Here is an 11,317-nt window from a genome sequence, read left to right as displayed (position 1 = left end):
TGATTCTGTCCAGAACAGAATCAAGAACGATCAACCATTAGTTGAGAATGATTTACACTATTCGAATCAAGAACAGAAAATGGAAAATTCGACATTCCAAACTTACCTCAACCGGAACCTAGGACACCGAAGAAGGCTCGGCCAAATTTAAACCAGACACGGCACAATAAAGGAAGAAATGGTGCTCTGCCGTGGGGAGAAAGGGAGGCTCGGTCGCCGGCACAGAGAATCGGAGAGGGGCGATGGCGCTAGGTTAAACCTAGTGGCCGGCGAGGTCTCGGGAAGAAGAAAAGAGGGAGTCGTGGTGGCCGGCGGATCGAGAGCGGCGGCCACAGCGGCTTCGGCAGGGCTCAACGGCGGCCGGCGGATCGTGTGCGGCGGCTAAACCGTGCGGCGTCGGTTAGGGCTCGAGAGGGTGCGGCGGCGTCGGGGAAATAGGGAAGAGATGCGGGGGATGGCTCGGGTTCGGCGACAAAAGAAAACGAAAGAAATAAAGAAAATAAAAAGGAAAAAGATATATATAAATATAATCTTTTCCTCGCTTAAATCGGGTAGCCTAAACAGGCTTTTCCGGACCCCGCTTTTATCCCCGTCAACTCGTTCGTACGAGCTCCGAAAAATTTCTGAAAAATCTCCAAAAATTCCGGAAAATTCCCTTATTAATAATCGTCATTTTTTCGGTATTTTACACTCTATAGGCTCTACTGGTTGTAGAGTACCCTAAAAATATTCCTTGGACTGATTTGGGTGTAAATTTTCCTAAGTAATCTTTAGTGTTTAAAATGTGAACTTTACATCCAAAGACTTTTAGATAGTTTAAATTTGGAATTTTATTATAGTATATCTCATAGGGGGTTTTATTGTGTAATTTGTTAATTAAAATTCTATTTTGAATGTAGTTTGCTGTATTTATGGCTTCAACCCAGAATTGATGATTTAAGTTATACTCGTTTAACATGGTTCTAGCGGCCTCCTGTAGAGTTCAATTTTTTCATTCCACTAGACTGTTCTATTGAGGGGTTCTGGGGCATGAAAATTCATGTTTGTATCCATTAATCTTACAAAATTGGGTAAACCTATGATTTTCAAACTCACCCCCATGATCACTTCTTATTCTTTTAATTTTGGTGTCTTTTTCATTTTCTATTAACTTGCAAAAATTATCAAAAACTTCAAAGGTTTCATCTTTTATTTTTAGAAATTTCACCCAAGTGAACCTAGAGTAATCATCAATTATAACTAAGCAGTACTGGTTCTTGCTTAGTGACTTGGCTCCATGTGAATCAAATAGGTCTAAATGTAGGAGCTCACGTAAGGAGTTAGTTCTATCTAGGTTGGTTGACTTATGTGTTGATTTGGTTTGCTTACCTTGCTGGCAAGCTTGACAAACTATATTTTCTAAGTTCCTTAATTTGGGTAGCCCTCTAACTAAGCCATTTTGACTCATTTTTGAAATGAGTTTACAATGAGTGTGACCCAGTCTTTTGTGCCACAGGTTGGTTTCCTTTTGTTGTGTCAAAAAGCACTTTATTGAGGTTATGGGTAGGTCAATTGTGTAGATGTTATTTTTCCTAAATCCCTTAAGTATAACTTCGGGGTTATCAATATTTTTAACTAAACACCCAGAATTATTAAAAACAACCAAGTAGCCACTATCACACAACTGACTAATACTTAGTAAGTTAAAGTTAAAGTTTTCAACTAATAAAATGTTTCGAATAATGAAATCGGAACTAAGTTTGATATTACTTTTTCTGATTACCTTACGTCTACCGTCGTTGTCAAATGCAACTGATCCTAGGTTCTTGAATTTGAGCTTAGTGAACTTCAACTTATTTCCAGTCATAAGTCTGGAGCATTCACTATCCAACATCCATTGATCCAATTCCTACACATAAGGTATTTGAATTGGATTCCTTTTGATGGATCAAAAGATAGTTTGATTGAAATAAGCTCTCTAATTTCCATCTCACCCATTCTAGTTTAGCAATCAGTTATTCCTATGGGTGATTGTGAGATGGTTGAATTTGTTTTAAGTAAATTTTTGGAAAATGATTAAGTTTGAATTACTTAAAGTTTGAAAATGTTACGTTAATTAAATTTCAAAAGTAATTAAGTTAATTGAATTTTGAAAAAGTATTAAGTTAATTAAACTTGCAGATGATCAAGTTAATTTAAATTTAACAAAATGTTAATTCAATTTAGTATTAATTTAATTTTAATTTAATTTATTTTTAATTTATAATTTAATTTTGATTTAATTAAATTTTAACTTTAATTTTGATTTAATTTAATTTTAATTTTAATTTTAATTTAATTTAATTTTGATTTAATTTAATTTAATTTTAATTTTAATTTAATTTTAATTTATAATTTAATTTTAATTTATAATTTAATTTTGATTTAATTTAAATTTAAATTTAATTTATAATTTATAATTTAATTTTGATTTATAATTTAATTTAATTTTAATTTTATCCTTAGTCATCTCACCCGATCTAAATTTTCAATCAGGGAATCCTATAAGGTTGTGAGATGAATTAGGTTCAATTTTAAGGTTTGGTTTAACTTTGTATTAGATTTAGGTTTAGCTTTGGGTTCAATAAATAGGCATTATTCGGAAAAACTTCTGGGCTATGGTGAGTCACCTGGACATCATTAAAGTAACCATGCCTTCGAAGTTTTCCAAATAGTCCTACCCATTGAACTTAGTACAAAACCTTGGTCTAACTAGTTAGGATCCATAATGGGTAGCTTCGGTCAGTTCCACTTAGCAAAATGCACTAGGTCGAAGCCATATCTTCCTAGACATGCGATGACTAAGCTTCTCTAATGTACTATGATCCAATACTTCACCAGTACCGTGAGTCAAGTTAAACCTAGCCCTTTTTATTCTAATCTTAATTACCCTGCCGGGTAGTCTACTCTTGGTTACCCTTGTCGGGTAGATTAAGTTTTGGAGGTGTCAGCTATTCTGGAGCCTTCCCTTGGATTTTTAAGATTTTGTAAGAATTTAATTTATAAATTTGATTTAAATTTAGAATTAATCTGAATTTTTTTGTTTGAATTTAATTTGATTTAATTTGAATTTTAAAAAGGGCAAAACACAACCACCCTTGTAATTTGTAATCTTGTAATTGACACAAAACATTATTAGGCAAAACACTAATTAAAATATCTATTACCTGTAACAACCACCCTTCTCACTGCTATACTACTCTCTAAGGGTGGCCGTTACTTAACTACTGACTCTACTTAACCGGTATGATCGAAACCACGAGGAGTCCTTACCGAAAAATTTCGACAGAGTTTCCCTTGTACCGGTGACCATAAACCAAGATACAAACATAGTATACATCAGCCACAGGTGGCTGAAATATATATCAAACACTCACGCAGTTAAATAAGTGACAAACATCAAAATATCTACTTATTAAACGGAACTCATCTCCATGCAATCTAAAACAAAAATAATCTCAAATGACATGAACTTAAAATACAACTTCAAATGTTTACTAATTACTAAAATGCGGAAACTTAAAAATGTCCCAAGTCTCTCCCATAGTCCTGGCATCACACATCGTCGAACACCTCCTTGTCGCCTTCTTTTGCTAAAACTTTTCCTTTCCTGTATCTGCAGTAAGAGGAAATGCAAACTATAAGCGAATGCTTAGTAAGCGCTATCTAACTCACAAAAACTCGAATATACATGTAAACATACCGAAACCCAAGAACTGAAAACTCTAAGGAAACTACTACACATGCTCATCTAATAGCAAAAGAATAATGCATACTGGAATGCTAAACATGTAAAGCTAATCAGAATAACATGCTAGCTGAAGGAAAAACTAAAACTTGCTGAGTTTTAAACACTTTCTAAATCTTATTTCACTTGCTTAAAAACTTATTCTTTCTTTTCTACTTGTTTAAAACTTATACTTTAATACTTCAAAATAATAATCAACTTTCTTCTTGGGCCCAGGCGTAGTACCATCTTATGCGCGTTCCCTAATAGGTTGGGGTAGCGAGCCACCAATCCTAAAAGAGCAGACCTCGGTTTACCAGGGCCAAGACCTCGGAATTTGACACCTGGATTTGTTTAACAACAACCTCGGAAGTCGGGTACTAGCTTCTTAAAAAGTAAAATACTTGTTATCTTTTATTACTTCTATTATATAATGCCTCGACATTTTAATAAGCACCTTGTGTGCCAAAATCCCTAAAGTCTCGACTTTGGGATCTACTTAAGGCCTTAGCCTTTCTCTTTCTTTTCTTTATCTTTCTTATACTTTGCTTAAACTCAAAATACTGTTAGGGTATTTTTCCATATGCATCTATAAGTAAAATCAACTAGGTAACACACAATCATGCATATTTAAGGGAAATCTAAAGCCTTGTTCTACAATGCTATCCATAAACTATCTATTAGCAAATCTGCACTACTAAAGAAACTAAATACTTAAAGCAAATCTACACTACAATGCTTAACAAAATTCTGTACTGCAATGCTTAACAGAAATCTGCATTGCAATGTTAAATAAAAATCTACACACTAATGCTTAATAAAATCTGCACACTAATACTTAATAAAAATCTGCACTAAAATTCTGCACTACAAGGAGATTTCAACTGCATTAAAATTCTGCACTTCAAGGAGATCTAAACTGCACTAAAATTCTCACATGGAAATTATAAACCTAGAATTTCAGATTCTAGTAACCGGCTGAGACCAAATGGAATCCTTGATATTGACACATCCAAGTACTTTAATTCTGAACATCAATTATACCATTAAACTTATGGTCAGAAATGAATTCTCAGTATAAAATCTATATTGATCAACATATAAATCTCTTTTCTCATCTTCTAAACTAAACTTCTACTCTGAAGTTACTACTTGCATATCTAAATTACTCACATACTTCTCACCTATTAATTTCATTACATCAATTCAAATCATCTTTAGTCTTAATACATGATACTCACTAAAACAACATATTACATATGCTCATCTTCACTCTTTCATCCACACTTCTGCACTAAAGAGATTACACTACCTACTTCATCATAAAATAAACCAAAATCACTGCCGGATCAACCTCCAATTAGCCTAATAAACCAATACTTAATCCAAGTCATTCTATGTTCATTGCCTAATAGCAGAACAAAGGAAAACTAAAAGCTTAAAGAAAAATCTAACTATATACTTGGAATAAAAGGCAGTTCGTTGCATAGATATACATATAAACTAAAACTGAAAATCTACATCTGAAATATTTTCATGAAATCTGAAACTAACATGCTAAACTTAAAACTATAACTGCAGGTTAAAGGATCACTAACAAAGAATCTAGTAGCATGTTAAACAATTGATAACAAAAGGGTCTAATTAAGCCACAGTAAACAAACAAAAGAAACCGAAGTGCTACTAATAAGTAGTAATTGTCACTGAAAACCTAAATTCGAATCTATTCTTCGTGCTTACTGCCTAGAACAACAAAAGACCGAAATCCAGCTACAAAGCTTGAGGTAACTACCCACATACTTGAACTTTATCATTCATGATCCTTCTTTGGAACTCACGGCAGCAAACCCATCACAATAACGTTCACAGTATAATTTGAAAACAAGAAGAAGCAAGGTCCAAAACCTAATCCAAACAAAAGCCCCTTCCATCTTCTTTAAAAACTCACGACAGAGGAAAAAGGAAACCAAATCCTTTGTATATCACAATTCTGTACAATTCATTCCGAAAACTCAAAGAAAACACTAAATCAACTCGAAACTACTCTTACCGCAGGTGAGTAGCAACTTACCTTTGTTTCCTTGACTCACAGCCGAAGGAGAAACCTTCTAGTGCTTCTAGGGTTCGGATAACTTGAAATCTCCGGCCCTTTTTCGTGCCAACAGCTCCTTCTTGACGAGGAATCGTGATGGCGTGGAGAAAATCCCTCGGAAAACCTTGGTCGACTGCCGAAAAACAAAGCCCTAGCTCAGCTTCGTTTCCGCTCGAGCAGAAACGCCGCCGTCGCACGCGAGGAAGGAGAAGGGAAAAGCTAGGGCACGAAAAAATAATCAAGCCCTAAGTTCTCCTCTTATAACTCAATATTCTGTTAATTTCTTTAAATAAATTTGCTACCCTTTTCTAAACAGGGCCGCGTGAACGCTTGGTCGACCGCGCATGGGTTAAGGCTTGGCTCGTGGGTTCAAATCTCGATTGCAACCCTTTTCCTTCCTATTATTTCCTGTTATTAACTTCTACTACATAAATACATTTCATTCTTCTTTTAATTAGTAACGCTCGCTGGAACACTTGGTCAGCCGGATTCGCTTAAGAGTTGGCTTGGCCGGAGGTAACGGGTTCGAATCTCGGCTTGGACATTTTTTTGTCGAAACTTCTTTCGTTTAGTAAAAATACCAAACGACCTCCAAAAATTGCATAAAAATACTCTAAAAATTTCTAAAAATCTCTAGAATATTTCTATAGCATTTTAAATATTTTTAAATTACTTTGGGTTGTTACATTACCCTTGTGTTTGCTTCTGAGTTTTGAGAAAATTGTCTCAGTGCGATTCAGTTGTCGAAATCGTTGCTTCCAATGATGCATTCCATCATTTGCCTCCAGGAATTGAAGTAGACTTGATTGTACAGCGGAGGGTCGTAGATACTTCTCCCTTCTTGATAAGATGTCAACATTCTTGCAAGAAAGAAAATAACAAACCGATTTCTAAGACTTTCGTCTTGGGATTAGTAGTGCTTGAAAAAAAAATTCTAAAAGAAAATAATTTGAAGAAAAGAAAAGTTTTAAAAAATGCTTTGAAAAACGGTTAAGTTATTTCAGAGCTAACGAGACTCTGATACCAATTGATAGATCGTTTGAAGCGATAGAGGGGGGGGTGAATATCGCGTTTTTTAAAACTAATCTTTTCGTATTTTGAAACCAAAGTCGTGCAGCGGAAATAAGAAAAAGAGACAAGGTATACTTCGTTCGGAGCCTAACTCGACTCCTACTCGAAGGCCCGCAGTCCTTGACCGCACCGATGGGCAAAGCACTAAAATCCTTCTTTCCGAAGTACTCGGAAAGAAGTGAATCGTACAACGGAGCAAGATAGTAACACCCTACTATCTTGCTTAAATGAAATTACAATGCAGGCTAAAATTAAATATACCGACAAGTAATTTAAAGACGAAGCTCGGTCGGTACTATCTGGTGAAGTAGCTTGCAGTGTTGATGGAGCTGTGTTGCACGAGCAGTTCTGCAGAGTAGCACCAGAATTGATTAGAAAAAGATTGTTTTTGGCCTCTGACTTTGAGCCTCAATTTATAGGTATGATGACTGTTCGGTCGACCGATCCCTCTATTCGGTTGACCGAACCAGCTCCGATTCCTTCCAGCTGGAGTCTGATGTTGGCTCGATATTCTGCATTAACTGGACTTCAAAGGTTCAGTCGACCGATCCCTCTGTTCGGTCGACCGAACAGGCTCCTTCCCTGTTCGTCGAGATTTGCCATGATCTGCATTTACTGCACCTTTAATATTGATGGTTCGGTCGACCGATCCTCAGGTTCGGTCGACCGATCAGTGTAGTTTCCTTCTGCATCTGATCGTTGCTGATTAAACTGATCTGTGCTGAGTCATCTTGGTTCGGTCGACCGATCCTCTGGTTCGGTCGACCGATCCGGCCAAACCTGTAACATAGTATTAAGTAAAGTATCCCTGCAACACAAAGGTTAGCACAGTAATATATAATGCATGAGTATGACAGTTAGCACTGTCTTGATCTCAACTTGGAAACCTTCCCGATTTCTTTAGTTGGATCAGCGACCTTAGGTTGTTCCCTTTAGGAACCCGACCTCACTGTCGCTCTTCCAGTTGCATACCTCAACTTACCTGCCAAACATGATCCTCCAGACATGTTTGGTCTTTTGTCTGCTCAGTGTTTGATCGCCTGATCCACTAAGTCTTTTCCTGCAATACCATATTAGCCAACAACAATAATAGTAATACAGAAAACAATGGTAAACCTAAACCTAGATTTACCGAGATCCGCTAGTCCGGTCGACCGCGCGCGGTCGACCGGAAACCATCCGATCAACTTTACTTGGAGTTCACTCCTCTAAGACTTTTTGTTACCTAAGGTTACCACCCCTAGGGTTTCTCAACCTAGCTTCACTCACCAGGACTCAGTATTCGGCTACCCAGGGATCAAGTCCTCCAGACCTATCCACCTGGCTTTCACGACATACCGAGATTTCCCTTACCTAGCCTACAACTAGGACTTAGTATTCGGCTACCCAGGGATCAAGTCCTCCAGACCTATCCACCTGGCTTCCACGATATACCGAGATTTCTCTCCTTGCCTAGCCTCCAATTAGGACTTTCCTTGTCTAGCTTACAATTAGGACTTTCCTATATCAAACTCCATATTTAAACATACTTAAATATACTTAAACATATTTGTATGACATTAAAACCTTAGAGGTCGATTGCACCAACACTTACGTGAAGTTGACCAGCGGAGAAAGACTTGGTTGGAACCTGACAACCCTTCCACTCGAGTTCCTCGCTTGGTGTGAGGACCCGTCAATCATGCAACTAGGTCGTTCGACAAAGAACACCCATCTACTACTTGTTGTTGTTACTCCAACCTCTGCATGCTTGGGTAGCTATTAGTAGCTCCAAATCTTCTTGTGACAAGATAACTGTAGTGAATTGTCCAGTCTCTTCCATCTCTTCATTTTAGATTCAGGAGAAGTTTCTACAGACGGTGACAAATTTAATCCTGTCTAAAATCGGGAGACATGATAAGCTGGGCAGGTGGCTTTGATGTTGACTGAGTGAAGACTCTGAGATGGAAGATAATGCTAGGCAATCCTCTCTGTGCAGACCAAAGAGAGAGCAAAGGGGAACGTTAGAGCGAGAACCAAGCAGAGGTTCTTAGCACAAGCACTCTGATGCTAAAGTTAGAACAACAGTCGACAAATAGTGGAGAAGATAAATAGTAGATGTGTGCATGTAATGTAAAGTCTATTAAAACATTCGTAAAATGTACCTGACCAATGGAGATGACTCCCTTTTACACTATCTCTCATAACCTCTGTAATAATGAGGTGATAAAAAATATTTGATGTTAGAATATGTTGGGTAAGGGCAGATGTATAGTCATCATCCGAGGAAGTTTTCGTTACATGTATATGAATTGTCTTTCATAGCCTATGCAATAATTGAGATGGCTGGGAATGTCTGATGTCAGGTAATGAAATATGTATAGTCATCATTATAAGAAAGTTCCGTTGCTTGTATATGTCAGAGTATCAGAATTCTATGATAGGTAGTCATTATTCTCTGATAGCTTATTGCAATCCTCTAATAATACTATGCCCTAGAGGCAGTCCGATCGACCCTGTATCCGACCGGCTGTATGATGGGAGACTTACATATGAGAAGTGGGGAATTGAGATTTGAAGGTTTGACCAGCGCCATGGTCGACCGATCGTATGCTAAGTGCCTCAGCGCTAAGAAATGGGGAGCCACGCCTCGTAAGTCCGACTGGCTCTTGGGCCGACCGACTGTATGCTGAGAGTTGTATTGTAAAAGTAGGGGGTTGGGCCTGGTATGCTCAGTCGGCTATACGACCGACCAGATTTATTCTATATATCTTGGTACTGAGGAGTGGAATGCTAAGTCCCTTAAGTCCGATCGGCTCTAGCACTGATCGACCATATACTAAGAGACTTGTGCTCACAAAATGGGAAACTAAGTCCCAAATCCGATCGGCACTGGGCCGACTGACTATATATTATATGCTTTGGCATTGGGGAGTGGAGAGCTAAGTCTCGATGAGTGACTCGTTCAATTACATCTACTCTAATTCTAACTATCACCTCACTTTAACTCTAACTGTCATCTCATTTTAATTTTAGCATCATCTTAACCCTTGATCACATATTATCTTTGAATCCGCTTACAACTCACCGTATCAATTCTTATTGGCCCATATCTTCTATCATTAAACTAAAATAAATGATTTACCATAACAGATTGATTTGAAATATATCACTAGTTCTCTCACAGCACAATTAACAGTGTCATTTAATGCAACAAATAATTGTGGGTTTGAAAAAAGGTATTATAATGGATAAGGACAGTTGGTCTATAGACATTTTTCATTAGCAAAAATGCACAACAAGTTTCAGTTTATCTTTTGTTTTTTCCCTATTATAAGAAAAATGATCCTCTTAATTTCCACAATCAATTTATTTTGTTTTATTTCTTGCTTATGATTTCCACAATTAACTTATTGCTACATAAAACCAATAATATTAAAGAAATGTAAAAAACGGCACAAACAAGTTTCAGTTCCTCATTTTTTTTCTTTACTCTTTCGATGAAAATTTCTATCACTTTTGTTCTCTCCTGCTCCAATTTTCCTTTTGTTCTTCATGTCTCACATCTTCCTCGTTAAATTAGCCGAATCAATAGCAATAGATTGTATATGTATCACCTTTAGTATTAGAAGAATCGTCCCTAGGGCATAGCACAGACGGTGGATGCATAGTATCTCTGGCGTAATGGTCAGGGGTCGATTCTCAGGAACTAATGACCTGGGATTTACCCCGCCATGCGCCTATAACCTGTGTACCTACATGAACAAGCACAATCTCTATGTATGTAATTTCCTAACACAAGGTCTTAGGAAAAGTTAGGTGTATTCTATTTAAATCTCATTCCTTGTGTAATTAAAGATTTTTCTTCTTAAAAAATTAATTTAAAATTATTGATAAAGGAAGAATACGCCAGTAAAAGGTCAAATTGTCCTACAAACAGACATGTCTTTTTCCTCAAAATACATTTTTCCTGATTAGGAGTGGGAAAAAATACCGAAATTTCAGTATACCGTACATATCGTATCGAAATTTATCGAACTATACCGATTTTATGGTATATCGAAAATTTTGGTAAGGTAAAATATCGTACCGAAATTTTCAGTATCGGTATCGATATATGATTTTTTGTGAAATTTTCGTACCGATATCGAAAATTTACTTATACAAGAAATTCGATATATCGAAATTTGGTATACTAAAATTCGGTATAGCGAAATTTTGGTACGGTATCGATATAAAAATTTTTTATACCGTTTTTTTTGGTACGATAATGATATGGGAGTTGATAGTTTAGTATACTGTACCAAACCACCCCTGCTCTGACAGTATTGGAAGTTACTAAAAATGCACATTTCTTAGAATTGTTGTTTCACATTGAGCGGCGGTATGTGGGGAGGTGATGCTCCGGACCCACAGGTGTCACCGCCTGA

The sequence above is a fragment of the Zingiber officinale genome, chromosome 1A, assembly GCF_018446385.1.
Source record: "Zingiber officinale cultivar Zhangliang chromosome 1A, Zo_v1.1, whole genome shotgun sequence".
Lineage (NCBI taxonomy): Eukaryota > Viridiplantae > Streptophyta > Magnoliopsida > Zingiberales > Zingiberaceae > Zingiber > Zingiber officinale.
This window is presented reverse-complemented; position numbering follows the sequence as displayed.